Source organism: Muscardinus avellanarius (assembly GCF_963383645.1).
Source record: "Muscardinus avellanarius genome assembly, chromosome: 17".
Classification (NCBI taxonomy): domain Eukaryota; kingdom Metazoa; phylum Chordata; class Mammalia; order Rodentia; family Gliridae; genus Muscardinus; species Muscardinus avellanarius.
Genome location: NC_137803.1, coordinates 32,577,813 through 32,596,418, shown reverse-complemented (window position 1 = coordinate 32,596,418; position 18,606 = coordinate 32,577,813). Strand labels below are relative to the sequence as shown.

Below are 18,606 nucleotides of genomic sequence, written 5' to 3'. Positions count from 1 at the left end.
GTGTATATTTATCTTCCAGTCTTTGATAGCGAGCCAACATGCCCCCTTTTTAAAATAAGTCTGCCAAATGGAGCTATACTTTTGCATAAAACATCTATAATGTATTCTGCGTGCTTTAAAGTTTTGATATAATTAAAGTGGAGTGAGGATTTAAGACACTTTTGATTCTAAAATAATTTCAGATTGTAGGTTTTTAAATGCTGAAATTTGAATTTGTATTGTGAACACCTAATTTCAAAAACAATTTAGGAGGTGAAGGAAGATGAGACTCATAGTTAACATACCATTTCAAGGCATTCCACTTGTAAAAGTGTTGTGTATCCTTTTACAGAATTTTATACATCCATGAGATTTAGTTAATTTTAAAAATGAAAAGTGTTAAAAATGTTTATGTGACAAAAATGTTATAAACTGGTTAAGGGGCAAACATAATGAACTCTGAGCATTTTGGGTAGAGCTGAAGCCCGGGCATAACAGAATGATTTGCTACCAGAACTTAGAAGACTGAAAATATCAATCATGAATTTGAGGAAGACCACTGGGTGGGTGAGTCTGGCTAAAAGAGCTCCTACGAGAATAGGCAGAAAGAAGAATAGTTATGAGCTATATTACAGGTGTGGAGAGCCAGGATTGCCCACCTTTAGCAAGGCAAAAAATAGTCTCTAAAATTAAGTTCTTATTTTAAGATCAGCAATTTGAAAACTTTTGAAATGTATAAACTTAGTAAATAATAATTACTTAATTCTACCTATGAGCTATATCTTTTTTTTTTTTTTTTTTTTTTTTTAGTTTTGAAATAGGGTCTAAGTTCCTGAGGGCCTCCACAAGTTGCTGAAGCTGGCCTGAAACCTGCAATCCTCATGCGATAGCCTCCCAAGTACTATGATTACAGTCATGCAATAATTAGTATTTTCATTTTATTTTATTTATTATTTATTTAGTTAGTTAGTTTTTATTTTTTATAAGTGAAACATATTGAGAGTGGTGTATATTTGCATTGTGCTTCATGCCCTTCCCCCTCCCTACCCCCCAATAGAGAGTGTCCAGGTTAATCATGTTGTATTTATGCTAAATGTAATTTTGCAAAAGCATTCCAGCATTTCTCATCTTTTGTTTCATATAGGGCTGAGGATTTTGATTTGCCATCAAATATCTAGAATATTCCTGAGCAAATTATTTAGTCTTATGGTGCCTACATATACATTAAGAAAGTAGGAATACCTATTTACTTACTAATAATTATATCAGTTCTGCTTAGTATAGAAGGATCAGCCAGCAAAAACAAGAATTAATATAATAGTAGAGCTTATACTAATGATACCTGAATAAAAAAGGCATTTTCATAAAATTTGGGAAAAAATATTCTTTATTATTTTATAACAAAAATCTCATCAGATATAAGTACAATTTAATTTTATCATTAAAAGTCATTAAAATGTCAGATCATCATTATACCATACAGTATGGCCATTTATAACTGAAACATATCCCCAATTCTTATATTATCTCATCAGCTTTGAAGAGGGCCTCATCTCTCCATCTACCATGTTTTGCCTAGAACTTTATGAAGTGTTTTGGTGATTTTCCTACAGTTGTTGTTTCTTTACAGTTCTTTCTCTACATCATTCCTGATTAAGAATTTAAAAATACAACCTCAATCCTTTTTATTTTTTATTCTGAGTCAACGATGACTGTTACTACTAGAATATAATTCAAAATAATTAACTTGACTCAATGATTAGAGGAATCATTTTATCTTTGTGTTGGTGCATGGTGGTCCCCATAGCTCCTATCCAAGTATTACTGGGAATTTTTTAGTTGACAAATTTATCATCATTTCTCCTGCCCTAACATACCCTATGTAATTTTTCATACCTTGAACAGTTATTATTCCTGCCCTCCACAACAGCTTCATGAACTCAAATTTATATCTCAACTTAAAGCCTTTAGTGTATAGGTATGTGTGTGTGTGTGTGTGTGTGTGTGTGTGTGTGTGTGCGCGCGCGCGCGTGTGTGTGTGTGTGTGTGTGTGTGTGTGTGTGTTATGTTACTGGAATTCAAACTAGGGCATTCTACTTTTAAGCTACACACTGAAACCTCTGCTTTATTTTATATTTGTAAACAGGTCCTCACTAAGTCCCGTCAGCCTCACTAAGCTACTGAGGCTGTCCTGGATCTGCAATCCTTTTGTCTCAGCCTCCCCAAACCTGGTATTACTAGCAAGTGCCACCATGTCATTTATCAGGCCATACAGGTTTGGCACAGTTAAAATTGTTAACTTGCTTCTATTTTGTTTTACAACTGTCTTTTTTACTAGAACAAATTCCATGTGGTTTAATCCATTTCTGTCTCTTTCACACACATTCTTACATTTGACTAAATTCTTCATTTTTATACTTACTTTTTAAATATATTTTTATTGGTGCATTGTAGTCATACATCTTAATGTGACAAAAAAAACTTGTGGAGATATACATGCACACATCACCCAATTAGCTCTTATCCAATCCCCATCCTATTCCCTCTCCCTCCATCTTTCCCATGCTTGATTACTGATTGACTTTGATAAGTGCTATAGTCTCCATATATTCAACTAGAATTCACCTCTCCCTATATTATAAAACAATTTATGACATTCAGCTTTTATTTAAGTGATTTAAATTCTTTATTGTTAGTTCATCTCTCAAAGTTTAATAAGTGTCTGGTTAAAAACAAATGTTGGAGTTATTACAGAGTTTGAGGCTTTAATATGATTGGGTTCTATCACTGACTTACTTATTGCTGGACATATCAATCCAGGTTTAACAGTAGCTCCAACAAATGCTTCCTCCAAGTTCTTATCTAGACTTACATAGAGCTTTTCCTCCAAACTTACTCTAACAGTACCTTTATTAACCAATTCTCAATTGTAACCTCACTTCTCTGTTATCTAGAATTAAAATGCAAGATCAAGGTAGGAGCAGACATGGCACCTAAGACCAAGTGCAGAGAATTTTAGGGTTGACATCATTCCATTGATTTATGGTGAAGACATGTGATTTCTCTAAATTAATGACTTCACTTCATAATTAAATTTTATCAAACCAGCTCTCAAGCCATTCACATGTTGCTATTGAGGCTACATTTTGTATGGTTTTACTAGAGACACCAAGAGAATAAAGCAGTATTTGTTTGTGTTAACCTTTATAAATAATAAAATCGAGTCATTTGTTTTTTTCACATCAATTAGTAGAGAAACCTGCCCAAAGAGTGTGCCCTCAGAGGGGAAAAACTGTGTATATTTTATGTAGTACTGTCTTCAGTGTTACTGTAAATATATTGTTCCTATTGACTTCTGTAGCTTAATGAGATGTTTGATTTATCTCATTTATAGTCTTTTAGATAAAAATGACTATCTTATCTGTATCTCAGCTATTTTTATTTCTCTATAGCTCAACATCATTTCTCTGAAATTTAATATATAAGGATAAAGAGGAGAAATGTTCATGAGTGGAAGGGTAAACTATAAAAACAGACCTCTTCCATACTTAGATATGAAACTGAAATAAAATAGCCTTTCTACCAGTAAGCACTTTGGGCTTCCCAGAAAAGCAACTTGATTTTTAAAAGTTGGATATCTGTGGGGAAAAAAAAGCAATGACACTTTCCATTTTATCATAAATGGGATTTTCCTGTGTTATAGAAGAAAAATATTTAAAAGAAAGAAAGAAAATGAGGAGGGGGCACCCACTTAAAGTGGTTTTAAAACTATTTTCATCCTTTAACAGATTCAGTTTATGGACCCATTAAGAATATTGCCAATAGAAATGAATTTCAAATTTCCATTAGATACGATATTTTAACTTTCATTTAAAACCTGAATTGACTTAGGATGAGAGAATAGTGTTTTCATATAAAATGCTGGAAGATTCCGGATAACTGCCAGAACCACTCAAAAAAGTATTATGTTAGAGTATGAAAGCATGTTTATCTGAAGAGCCTTTGAGAGTCAAACAGCTTTGCTTCAAAGTAGAAATCAGGGTGCAAAATTTTTGGCTTAGGAGTCTGGCAGGAAAAATTTCCCTTTTGATTTCTTAGTGATATTGAAGATGCTTGTTAGCTTAGTGGGTGGATTCATCAGTTAGATTCAAACTGTCATTCTACCATAGACCCCTTATTAGTGAGAGTATTCTCTGAATGAGATGTTCATTATCATTTACATTTGAAATAATTCAGGGGATTCTATTATACAAATAAAATGAACGGTCTCCAGGATAGTCCCATATAAAGGGGCTCCTCATCAAATTTCATTGATTAGAACAGGTTTCTTACATACTTTGTAGATATTTAATTGCTCTGGGGCAATATATTTTTCAGCTCTTTTGGTCGCAGTTTGTCTCCAGTTGCTCATTGAAGTCAAAATCAGCGTGCTATTTATCGGTAGTTGGTCCAACAAATAACACAAGTTCCTGGAACGAGAGCATTTCAGCAGCTCTGCCGCCTAATTGCAGAATTGATTTCTAATGGAGAAGTTTGGCTTCCCCAATTCCATCTGCTTCTGGGTTTCAAATAAAATGCCACATACTTATGTTGATGATTGTTAAAGATTCTTAGGAATAAGAATAGGTTTAATAAAAAGTACGTTTACCAGGTGTCTTGAACAACAATAATAAAACATTTAGGTACATTATTTTTTCATAAAACTACAAAATTAAGAAGTACCTACAATATAACTAGTAAATAATCAGAAATGGATAACGCCATGAGAATAGAAGAAACAATCCCTATTTACAGGATTTTTAAACACCTTATAGAGAGAACAGCCCTGATTAATTAGTAATATTTCAGCTTTGAAATATATAGGAGGCTTTTGTTTGAACTGAGTTCCTACACTGGTCCCCAGCAGATTACCCCAAACCCAGATGAAGTCACTACTTCTTGATGCCACATTATCAAATTCAACTCCGAAAACGGGACAACAGAATTTTCCAAACAGAAACAATTTTCCAAACAAACAAAAACAGACTCATAGCAACCAATGAGAAAGGGCCCGATTTACCTGAGATAGCATAATAAGGAAGCTCTCCTTTCTTTTTATCTCTGTAAGGAAAATAGCCTTGAAATGATCAAACTGCTTCTCAGCTTCTATTTCTGTTTTTTATTAACCCCTCTCTGCCTATATCAGTCTCCTCTGCTGAACTCATTGGATATATAAAATGAGATGTTGCTTAATTCTAAAATCACAATGAAAACCCAACTAGGTCTCTTAACAAGTATGAGAATTATTGATATTTTTGTGATTTTCTACTGCATTCTATCTATATAAGTCAGCTCAACCATGTCCTTATTTCTGAATACAGCCTTTCGACCTTATTACTATATTTTTTTAGTCAATATTCTTTCACTATAACAAAATAACTGGCACTGTGTACCTTATATAAATAATTTGTTTGACTCACAGTTTTGGAGGTCAAAGAGCATGGTACCAACATCCCTTGCTCTAGTGGAAGATTTTTGTTACCACATAAAGTGATAGAAGGCATGAGAGAGTGTCAGAGTGGGAGAAAAGGTCAAATGGAGCCTGAGACCAGGATCCACACTGCCCCATTTATTTATTTATTTATTTATTTATTTATTTAGTGGTACTGGCTATTGAAACTAGGGAAAATCTGTCTCTGAGCTACACCCCCAGCTCTTTTTATTTTTTATTTTGAAACATGATCTCACTAGGTTGCTGAGTTTTGCTAAATTGCTGAGGTTGGTTTTAAACCTGTGATCTTCCTGTCTCCAAATACTAGGATTATAAGCAAGTGCCACCATTCATTGCTATCTGTGCTCTTTTTTAACAACTTGCCCTCAAGAGAACTAATCACTCTGCCAGACCAACATGAGAATTTCTGAGGGCAGGCCAGGTATAGTAGTGCATGCTTGTAATCCCAGCATTTGGGAGGCTGAGACAGGAGGATCATGGTTCATGGACAGCCTCATTTATTTACTGAGGCCCTTTGCAACTCAATGACACCCTGTTTCAAAATAGAGAATTAAAAAAAAAAATAGGGCTGATGCTGTAGCTTGGAGGTAAAATGCCCCTGTGTCTCATCCCCTGTACCACACACAAACACACAGACATACACACACACACACACACACAGAATTTTCTGAGGGCAGAGCCTCCTAATGATCTTCCATTAGGCCTGCTTTATAAAGGCTCCATCAGCTTTCATCACCACCACACTGAGGACAAACTTCTGGCATATGTTTTGTAATACAACTTCAAATCATGTCCAAACTGCAGAACTATATATTTTCTCAAAATGCTGGCCGTAAAATGTAGAAATATAATTGAGAAAGAAGCACCAAGTTTTTTCCTAAATTGCTAAATTAGTCTTAAAACCCACTTTGTTCTAAAACCTTCTTACATGTGTAGCTTTCCTGGTACACGCGATGCTTCAAATACATTCCAACTCCCTCTCACCCTCTACCACCCTAAAAAATAATTCAAAATAGTCTTATAATAATATGTTCATAAAGAATATAAAAAACAAAGTAAAAGTTTTATACAAACTTTTGTTTTGTCATCAAACTGTCTTATCCCTTGAATGTATGTGATGATAGTCACTATTAATCACATGATTTTACTTTTAATAGACAGATATTGGAAGTATTGTATATAAATGTATATCTTCAGTGACATGAACAGTATGCAGAAGGGAGACAATCTTTATTCTTTTCTGGTTATTATTATTATTATTATTATTATTATTATTATTATTATTATTTTCATGCTGGGAATTGAACTCAGGAACATTCTAACTCTGAGTTATAGCCCCAGATTTTTTGTTTTGTTTTGTTTTCTGTTTTGAAAAGAGCTTCACTATATTGTTGAGGCTATCTATGAACCTGTGTTCCTCCTGTCTTGGCTTCCCAAGTTCTATTATTAGAGACATATACTACCATGCCTGGCTTCTGGTTATCATTTTGCCTTAACAAAAGTAATTGGTTTTCTTTCTTACAACTTATTTGAGAGATGCCTTTAAAATATATTAATGATTTTTCTTAACTAATACTTCTTGCCTCTTCTAGTAAGTTACACATTTCTTGAAGGCAAGAAACATTTTTAAACTTGTTTGAATTTATAATATATACTGTAATGTTCAAAGAATATAATCTGTGTCCAGTACATAAGAGTTCATTGTTAAATGAATGGATAAACTCTTATTGAGAAATACTATTAGAGCACAACACATATTGAGCAATATTTAGTCTCAGGTCTCTTTTGGTACATGAGAAGAAAGTAAATCACATATTTTTCTAATAATACATATGTTTATATCACAAATAAAAAAGCAGATCATGTGACCTATATGTTTCATTTACTATTATTGGATACTTATTCTTAATTTTGTTCCTCCATCATATAACTACTGAGGTTGCAGAAAGCATCATGGACTGAGCTTATTGCTGTTTTTAATTCATTCTTCATATAAATGTCAAATAGATTGTGATATTTTTATTCATTTATAGATCTTAATGCTTTTCCTATTGATTAATACACAATATAACACATGAAAAATTACATACACACCCCTAGTGTTTAGAATTAGGGAAGATAAACCCTTTGTACAAAATATTAGGGAGAATGTAAGAACAAAAATCTAGTAGCAAACAAATCCTTTTACTCCTCTGAAATTTTTTTTTTTCAATATTGGGAGAATGAGTCCGAATTCTATCTTTGAGCTTTACCTCCTGCTTTGTTTTTATTCTTTATTCTTTATTTTTTTTATTTTTGTATGGGTCTGGGAATGGAACCCAGGGGCATTCAACCTCCGAGCTACACCTCCTGCCCTATTTTTTTTATTCTTTATTTTGAAACAGGGTCTTACTAAGTTGCAGAGGGCCTCACTTAGTTGTTGAGGCTGTCCTCAAATTTCAATTTTCAGGTCTCAGCCTCCTGAATGCTGTAATTACAAGGGTGTGCCACCCCACCTGGCTTTATTCTTTATTTTGAAACAAAGTCTTACTTAGTTTTGGAGGGTCTCACTAAGTAACTAAGGCTGGCAGTGAACTTGCAATCCTACTGTCTCAGTTTCCCAAGTACTGAGATTACAAGTACATGCCCCATTTACTCTTCTGGATTTTTTATTTTTTATTCTTGTCACTATTCTCTACTTTTTCCAACAAAATCTCTTTAATATCATTCATAGCCAAAAAAAGTAACACACAAATAGCAAGCATGGCCACTTACAAATAGTTCGGTATTATTTATTTCCATAGAGATAAATTTTAGAAGAGATAATACAACCACATTACTATAGAATTTTTGGAGTGATTCATGAGGATGGTGTTAAGATGACTCCTATGACATTAAGTAGCTCTCTGACCTTGGATAAGCCAGCATCTTTATTTGTAAATGGAATAAACATCCATATGTGAACTCAAAGGGTCCTTCAAAACTTTAATATTCACAATTATAGTCACTTACATAGTTATTAAATAAGAAACATTTTTAAATTGACTGCGGAATTTCTGCCAAGGATAGTCATAGTGAAGTCTCTGTTTGCACAATGGCCCAGAAGTAATTATAAAGTTTAAAGCTCTGGCAGTGTCCACCACAAAAATGGGATACTGAAGAAAATGCTTGGGTTAATAGCTGAGACATGAATGGTGAAGTCATTGAATGACATCTTATTTTTCAGGCATTTTTTTCAAGACAATACTTTTGAGAATCTTGGTAGTCATTTTAATTTTATGTCAAGCAGAAATCAGTTTTTAAAAAAAAATTGGCTGGCTTCATCCTGAAAATTGCCAAGTTTCAGCTAAAAAAATATACATGATAAATATATAACTTTTCTGTATATCACACTAGTAAAGTAATTAGATGCTTTAAGCATAGTTTGATAATGAATTCATTATGAGAAAAGTAAAGAGATGATATGATTAAAATATGATAATGAAATTTAACATGTATGTCTTTAATTTTACCTCTAAATTCTGTTTTAACATGTGCAAAAATTAAATTATAAGTTCTTAAAGGCCAGGGACTGCAGTGACTTTATTTTATTTTCGTGTATCAGTATGAAACAAGTAGTCCGTCACTGCAAGCTTTTAGATATTCAATTAATCATGTTAAGAATGTAAGAAATACACAGCTACTTATAAAAATAGAAGTTCATAGAGTTGACTCCTAATTCCTAAGGATTTGTAATTGGCTCCTATAAATCTTTCACAGTCAATGGCATAATTTATTTTTACACTGACTCAATAGAAATATTCACCTTTAAACACACTTTAAAATTATTTTTGAGCCAGGTGTGGTGGCACATGCTTGTAATCCCAGTACTTGGGAGGCTGAGATAGGAGGATCGCAGGTTCGGAGCCAGCCTCAGCTACTTATTGAGGCCCTCTGCAACTTAGTGAGACCTTGTTTCAAAAAATAAAGATTAAAAAATAGGGCTAAGGATGTACCACACACACATAAGTAATTATTGAATTAGTTCTAGTTGTATACTTTTTTGTTTTATCAAGGAATCCAAATCACACTTTTTTATTTCTTGACAGTTTAATGGTATTATTTATAAATATTGTTATTGCACTTAGGTGTAGAAATGCTTGTCATTATAACATATGGTCCCAGACTTAGATGCTTTTTTTTTTGCTTTTTTTTTTTTTTTTTGGCTGGTCTGGGGATAGAACCCAGAGGCCTTCAACCTCCAAGCTACACCCCCTGCCCTATTTTTTATTCTTTTATTTTGAAACAGGGTCTCACTGAGTTGCAAAGAGCCTCACTAAGTGAGGCTGTCTACGAACCATGATCCTCCTGTCTCAGCCTCTCGAATGCTGGGATTACAAGTATGCACCACCAACCTCGGCTGACATATATGCTTTTAAAATATATTTTGTGCTCCATATATTTAAAAATCATTTATCTTTTTCCAAAATGATAAATCATTAGTTTATTTTGCTATCAAAATAATTGTTTCTATAAACTTACTTCTAAAATGTTGGTTCTAAATACCATAATAAGTGAAAAAAGTAGGTTACCAGATTTTATGTATGACCCTGATATGAAATAGAATCAGAATAAGATAGTAATAGTCTCCTAGGTTAGGCATTCATAAACATCATATAAACTTTATTATTATTATTTTTTATTATTATTATTATTATTATTATTATTATTATTATTTTGTACTTGGGGATTGAACCAAGGACCATTCTGTCTCCAAGCTACACACCCAGCCCTTTTTTTTAACTTCTTTTTAAATTTTGAAACATAGTCTCACCTAATTGCTGGAGCCGGTCTTAAATCTACAATATTCCTGTCTCACCTTTTCAAGTTTGGGGATTACAGTCATGTACCACCATGCCTGAATTACTTTATGAATTTTTTAAAACAGTTGTTATAGCTGTTGTAAATACTTTTCTGCTGCCCAGTCATGTTCATTAGAGTAGTTTTATTTCCCTGTTTGTATACTTAAGTCATAGAAAGTTTTAGCGCATCCTCAGAAAACAAAAGGGCTGGTAATTTTTTTGCGTGTCTTGTCTTTTAGATAACTATATAAGTTATATAAATTGGTGTGATTTTGAGTGGAAGTTCAAAAATAGAATTGCTGAGTATTAATTACTATACAGCAGGAATTGTACCAAACAAGAATATCCCTGGAAATTCAGTATCCATGGCTATTCTGTTTGCAATAATGTTAATAGTGAATTCTTCTCAAGAATCTAATATCCAATGCAATGGGTCACTATAAACTTTATTGATTTTTTTCATGATCAAAGAATAGGATCAAGCTCTATCAATTCACGATATGTGTCTGGTTGTGAACATACTCTGTCTTTTCATATATAGCAGTAGATTTGTTGGTCTCTGTTTTGTTGTTGCTGCTGTTGTTTTTGTTATTGGTGATGGTGTTTTGTTTTTTCCTTTTTTCTGTTTTTTTAATGGTACTGGGGAGTGAAATCAGAGGCATTGTACTTTCAAGCAAAACCCCCCACAACTCCAGTCCTTTTTCTTTTTTATTTTGAAACTGGGCCTCACTAGGTTGCTAAAGCTGGCTTTGAACTTGAAGATCCTCTTGTCTTAGTCTTCCAGGAACTGGGATTACAGCATATGGCACCCTATCCAGATTTTTTTATCTCTTAATGGCAATGCTTTTATCAGTTGTCATTTTAATATTTAGCTATACTTTTAAGTGTTCTTTAAAATATTTGCTTTTCAATTTTTTGTCTTATTGCTCTATAGGGCAAATCACTCAATAAAGATTTATTTCTAGATGTAGAATAACCCTTTAAAAGATGCCATATTTCCAAAAGAACTAGGAAATACCTGTACTAATATTATTTGAGAACTACATTAGATATATATATATGTTAAGATCATAGTTATAGTAGACCTCTATTAGAGTCTGGTGTTTGGATAGATGGCAGTAAGGAAAGTATACTGGAGTCAAAAATAGATGTAGAGAGGACATGTCTCCCTTTCCAGGTGATAAAACATCTATCTGCCTGAAAAAAACTCTTGGAAAGTTGAAGTTTGAAAACATCCTTAAAACCTTTCATTTTATTTCTTTCATTTCTAATGTGACATTGCTTGAATTAACTGTTAGTAAATTAGTCAGTATTTTTTCAAATAATTAATACTGTAAAAATGCAATAAAGTCTGATTTAAAATTTTGGTTCATTTGCATTGAAACTAGGACACATTTCTTTAGGAGCTATCTTAAATATGATGAATCTACTGGGATCTCTTGATTTTCTCAATAATTATGTCCAGTTTGAGACAATTCTATCCCAAGTTATGTTTCCTAGGAATTTAAAATATACACAGACACTTGTGGAATGAGATACTTCCTGAAAAAAAAAAGAAAGTCACGTCAGCTGGCATGGTGGTGCACACTTGTAATCCTTGTACTTGGGAGGCTGTACTTGGATTGATCGTAGGTTCAAGACCAGCCTCAGCTATTTAGTGAGGTCCCCCACAACTTAGTGAGTCCCGGTTTCAAAATAAATAATAAAAGATAAGGCTGTGGTTATAGCTCAGAGGTAAAATGTCCCTGGGTTCAATCCCCAGCATCACAAAAAAAGGTCATGTGTTAAAGTATTTTAGGGATAAACTAAAAACCAAACAAATAAAAATCCTATAAAGTTTGAATCTAAAAACCAATTAAAACTTTTAGAGAAGCATTATGTACAAGTGAGGCTAATAATAATTCAGAAAATTACAGAGTTTTAAATCTTGGATCTCACCTTGGAGATCAAGTCTAATTCTCTTCTTCTACAGATAAGTAAATTAGGTTGAGACTGGCTGAGGAACTTGACTGCAGAGTTAGTTAGGGGATAAACCAAATAACAATTTAAAACTATGTTGTTCCAGAAAGACTTAATTCAGGTAGTATCTAGGTTTGGGGCAATGCTTGAGTCTAGGAAGTTTCAGTAACTGGAAAGAATGGCATGTCAAAAGAGTTATCTATAGCTTAGCATGGTAGCACATGCCTGTGATTTCAGTACTTGATATGCTGATACAGGAGGATTGCAGGTTTTAAACTACCTTTAGCATCTTAGGGAGAACCTGTTTCCAAATAAAAATTAAATAAAATAGCTTTGGAGATATAGCTCGGAGGTAGAATGCTCCTAGGTTCAATCCCCATACCACAGGGGAAAAAAAAGTAAGAAGAAAAGAAGAAAAAAAGAAGAAAGAAAGAAAGAAAGAAAGAAAGAAAGAAAGAAAGAAAGAAAGAAAGAAGAAAAGAAAAGAAAAGAAAAGAAAAGAAAAGAAAAGAAAAGAAAAGAAACAAAGCTGGACATCTTGGTGCATGCTTATAATCCCAGTATTCAGGAGTCTGAGACCCGAGGACCGTGGTTTGCAGAAAGCCTCAGCTACATAGTTAGGCCATAAGCAACTCAGTGAGACCCTGTTTCAAAAATTTAAAAAAGACTAAAAAATAGGGCTGGGGTGTAGTTTGGGGGTAGAATGCTCCTGGGCTCCATCCACAATACCTGAAATAAAAGAAAAAAGAAGAAGAAGAAGAAGAAGATGAAGAAGGAGGAGGAGGAGGAGGAGGAGGAGGAGGAGGAAGAGGAGGAGGAGGAGGAGGAGGAGGAGGAGGAGGAGGAGGAGAAGGAGAAGAAGAAGAAGAAGAAGAAGAAGAAGAAGAAGAAGAAGAAGAAGAAGAAGAAGAAGAAGAAGAAGAAGAAGAGGAGGAGGAGGAGGAGGAGGAGGAGGAGGAGGAGGAGGAGGAGGAGGAGGAGGAGGAGGAGGAGGAAGGAAGGAAGGAAGGAAGGAAGGAAGGAAGGAAGGAAGGAAGGAAGGAAGAGAATAAAGAAACAAATAGAAACCCAGAGGTATCTAGATTTTTGGGGAACTACTTTTGTTGCTTATAAGGATGAGTAAGATAAAGTATTTTTATAGAGAAATTGATCTCCTTGTACATCTTTTATTGGAGTTTCATTTCCAAGCATTTCTTGCTTCTGTCTTATCTGCAAGTCTTAGGAATCTGAGACTACCCTTAGCAACAGTGTGCACTTCTACCAAAGTCTTCATCATGACTGGCTGCAATTTCAATTAGCATTACAACACTTCCCCAAATCTCATGTATTTTAAGGAAAGAGGCTCAATTTTATTCTATCTTGCATGTCCTTGGTACACACTAGGGGATTTCATAAGTGAAATGAAGAGAGAGCTTGAGTGGGAATGGGGGGTGGCTTCTAGTCAGAGTTGGTGCAAGAGCTTTCTGTGTTGACTTGGATAAAAAGCTTAACCTCTATGAGCCTTACATTTTCTATTTCCATATTTTTCTCACTTTTTAACTGTGTTCATATACCCTATTGGGCAGAATGTCACTTGGACACTACATTTTCATTCATTATTCTTGTTACTTTGCAAATGGTCTTGTAACACACATATAGGAAGGTTTAAAGTTTTGTTTCTCCAAACAGGATTTTCTTTAGAAAATAAGTCCCATGGAAGGTCCTCCCATCAAGTTGTCTCAGTGAACATTCCTAAATTATATACATACACAAATTTATCAATGCCAATTGCAATGTCGTGCACAGAGAGGGTGAGGGAGAATGATGGGAACTGAGCGATGGGAACTGAGCGAGGGTTCACCAAGTGCTGTGTGCATGTGCCTCTATCACTGAAATTCCTCATGATATGTGATTACAATGCATCAATAAAATAAAATAAGTAAAAATAGTTTTAATAAAATAAAAATAGAGTAATATATTTTTTTTTCAAATAGTAGGTATAGGCTCAATAGCAAACTAGAGTGAGGAAACTTTTAGCTCATGGTAAAACAACTCTACTCATCAAAGCTTTCCAAAAGCTATTTAAGACACAGAATTGCTGAACAAAGGAAAAAGACGAATTTAGGCTCTGTGAGCACCTTTTGGAAGAATTAAACATTAAAAAAATTGCCCCTGGGCACAATGGTACTTATTTCTAATACAAGGAGGCTGAGCCAAGAGGATCCCAGGTTCAAGACCAACCTCATTAACTTAGCAAGATTCTCAACAACCTAGTGAGACCCTATTTCAAAAATAAATAAAAAATAAATACATAGTAAAAAGGGCTAGAGATGTAGCTAGGAGTGATAATGCCTCTGGATTCAATTCTCAGTTCCAAAAATATAGTCATCCTCATCATTATCATCATCATCATCATCACCATCATCATCCAAGAAAGAATGGTAGGGTAGCATCCTTTCCAATTGGTAGGGTAACACCTTTTCAATTTAAGAATTGGTAATTCCTGATCTTTATTCCACAGAGTTATTACTATACTACAACGCTAAATGTACAGTGTGATGTGGTGCAAGACACACTGTCTCCAACCATACAAGTGGAACAGCCTCTCACCTCCTCTGGCTCTCTCTCTTTGATAACCTTCATGTGGCAGGTATCCTGCCTTATACCAAGAGAGACAGAGTAGGACACAGAGGGGCCAAAACGTGTCTGACTAAGCAGGCTTTGCCCAGTGGACCTTGGCTTATTCCATAGGTCATACTCTCTTTTTGTTCTGTTCATACCTGGCACAACTAATCATTCTTCACCAGACATAAGCATAATACTAATTTTGCTGGATCTTTCTTCATTATGTACAGCTTTTGCATCACAGAAACCTTTAGCTCGATAAATTTGTTATGCTTTTCCTTCATCAATCTGACTTTTTCCATAGGGTATCAGCCATAATTCTTACAAGGAAGAAGTGATGCAATTTCTCCCCCACCTGCACAAATATGAAATAGGTGGGACTTGGCCTCAATGTTGCTTCTGAATGGACAGTCACTTCACTTCTTTGCATAACATGATCCAAGAATTCTAGGTGTAGCCGGCAGACGCTTGTAATCCCCGTGCTTGGGAGGTGGAGACAGGAGGATCGCGCTGGTTTGAAGCCAGCCGTGCTGGTTTAGGAGACCCTGTTCCCAAATTTAAAAAAATTATATATATGTGTGTGTGTGTGTGTGTGTGTGTGTGTGTGTGTGTATACACACACACACACACATAGTAGGTCTGGGAGTGTAGCCTGGAAGTAAAAGGGTTTCCAGGAATCCCAGTACCACCAAAAAAAAAAAAAAAAAATTCTAGGTGGTAACATTAATAATAGCTTTTCTATCTACCTCTTAAGTTTATTGTAAGAATGTTAAATTTCAACAAATATAAAAATTTATAGTATCTAAAGCAAACATGTTGTTATCACTACAAACATTTCACTGATGTTCTTTCCTGTCCCCTATAGGGATATAAGTTCTGCTAAATCAACAGTATAGACCACCTTCTGCATGCGCGGGTTTAATAATAGTTTTGAAGCCAACATACCATCTGTTTAGCCTTATGTACTCCTAACTATGTTTGGCTGCACTTGGTACTCATTTTGGAAAAAGAAAACATTTAATGTATGCATATTTAATATATTTATCTCTTTGTGTCAATTTTCTCAATTATGGCCAGAGCATCTAATACCACATGTATTTCTTATCATTTACCACTTTACCCACTTTACCTATAAATATATATTATTCTCCATCACAGTCATACTGAACTAAAAAGGTTCCCATTAATATATCATATCGATATGCTATTACCATATTAATACTAGATGACAAGCCATTCAAACCTAGGATTTTAAAGCACATTGTGTTCATAATTTTCCTAGTTTACAAGTTCTTGTGGTAGCTGGAGCAGATGTGGTTCAGCCTTGGGAAAGCTTGGCTGTGGACCTTTCTTTGAGATGGTGTTAAGTAGGCTATACATGTTCCTCATTTTCTGGCTATGGGTTACCTGCAGCATACTCTTCCTTTGGGCAATAGTAAAAATCTGCCTTCCTACCTGTACAGACCCAGGCCCAGAATTAGCAGGTTGAATTTTCTGCCTGTATCCTATTGGCATAAGCAATGATAGGGCCAAGTTTACTATTAAAGGGGAGGAGAAACATACTGGCTATTCACCATTATATTAGCATCACAGTTGGGACCAGATAAATTCACCCAAGCACTATAGACTAAATGAATAATGAAGAAATGAAGGATTTCACTTCTGCAAAGGCATAGTTCAAGTAAAACATCTCCAGTAATGGAATTAACTGTTTCTCAAATCAGCCTATTTCAGTTGATGATTTTATTCAGTATTAATGCTATTGAAACATTTTTTCATTTAGGCCTCCAATGTTTCTGAAAAACAAGTGTAATTTTCCTTACATAAGACAATTCTTTCAAATAATTGAATTAACTCTTCCATTCTAAATACTCCCCAATGACTTCTATGATTTTTCCCATAAATCAATTGTAGAAACGTCCCCAGAAACAAATGCATTTGTTAATATATTGATTTTGAATAACTTCATTCAACTCACAAATATGGAAATTGACTACCTATATACATGCATATATCTTGTGAATATAGAAATTGGCATCCTACTTCTACTTGTACACTATCAATATTTCAATTACTTCAGCTAGTCTTAAGTGGTTTTACAAAACAGATGAAAAATAAAAGCTGTACAAATTTATCAAAAATGTTAATTACTAAAGAATATAACATAATAAAAATGTGTGTATCCATGACCTAGATTTTCAAAAACTGATTACTTTTATGCTTAATCAGAAATTTCATAAAAGACAAATCATATAAATATAGGTACATCTTATTTTGTTTCTTGCCCCTTTTTCAATTTCCCTGTATCCCCACCAAAGAGGCAACCAGTTAAACATTTTATAAGAACGTATTACTTCCTAAGCCACAAAATGAAATTCTAAATTTATTAAATGATCAATCTCCTACAGACCACATTCCTTGCAATTAAGATAGGAATCAAGAAAGCAACCTGTATATGTTGTAGAAAGTAACTTTATTTTTTAACTAACTGCAACATTCTATTTAATTTAAATGCATTTTAAAATCTAATCCTGTACTACCTTTTAAGACAATATTTATTGACAAAGATGCATTAAGACTACCCATTATATTTGATTTCAGATTTAAAGCTTTTTTTTTAAAGCTTTCGCCATTTGTTTTTGATATTAGAGTTTAAATTATTTTTGACATTACAAATGAACTTTTGCAACCTAATAATGCTTTGTTGTAAAATAATTTTGGCTGATATTAAAACAGACATGTTTACTTAGTTTGGTTACATTTTATTTCATTATATTTATCTATATCTATACATATTTATATCCATCTATATCTATCTATATCTATTTATATCCATTTGTCCATATAATATATATATATATTATATACATTATAGTCCTGGGGCTGGAACCTGTGAACTCATGCATGCCAAGTAAACACTACCTCTGAGCTGAAACTTCAGCATCATCATTATTATTATTATTATTATTATTATTATTATCATCATCATCATCATCGTCATCAGTATTGGGAATGGAACCCAGGGGCAGTCTACCTCCAAGGGACAACCCCAGCTTTATTTTTTATTCTTTATTTTGAAAAAGGATCTCACTGAATTGCAAAGGGCCTCAATAAGTAGCTGAGGCTATCTGTGAACCATGATCGTCCTGTCTCAACCTCCCAAATGCTGGGATTATAGGCGTGCACCACCACACCCAGCTACTACAGAATTTTTTAATTCCTTGAGTTTCCACTTTTCTGTACTCTTTACTTTTTTAATTCAAATATTTTTATTTATGTTTTTTTCAGTTAATATGATAGTGACAATATTTACAACTCCAGGAGAGATAGATCTGCTTCTATTTATGTGGATATATGATATGCTTATATCTACATGTGTATATTATATACTATTGTAATTCCTTTTAATCTTGCTTTTTCTTTGTTTTTTTTTTCTCTTTATTTTGTGCACTATAGCATTTTTTTTGAGGGTCTGGGGATGGAACTCAGCGGCATTAGACCTCCAAGCTACACCCCCTGCCCCATTTTTTATTCTTTATTTTGAAACCGGGTCTCACTGAGTTACAGAGGGCCTCACAAAGTAGCTGAGACTGTCTGCGAACCGCAATCCTCCGGTCTCAGCCTCCTCAATGCTGGGACTAAAAGCGGGCGCCACCACGCCCGGCACTATAGCATATTAAAACATTTAAAATGTATTTCTCTCTTTTCCTCTGCTTATTTTTAAGTTATGAGGTATATATCTGGCTCTTAGTA

At 34.1% G+C, this 18,606-nt stretch overlaps 1 protein-coding gene across 1 annotated transcript in view; it reads right to left on the bottom strand.

Moving 5' to 3' along the window:
* The window catches only part of RIT2 (Ras like without CAAX 2), a gene marked incomplete at both ends in the record, with an annotated part of 409,154 nt that overhangs the window by 249,128 nt on the left and 141,420 nt on the right, over nt 1-18,606 (bottom strand). The gene's annotated exons all lie outside the window — the stretch shown is intronic.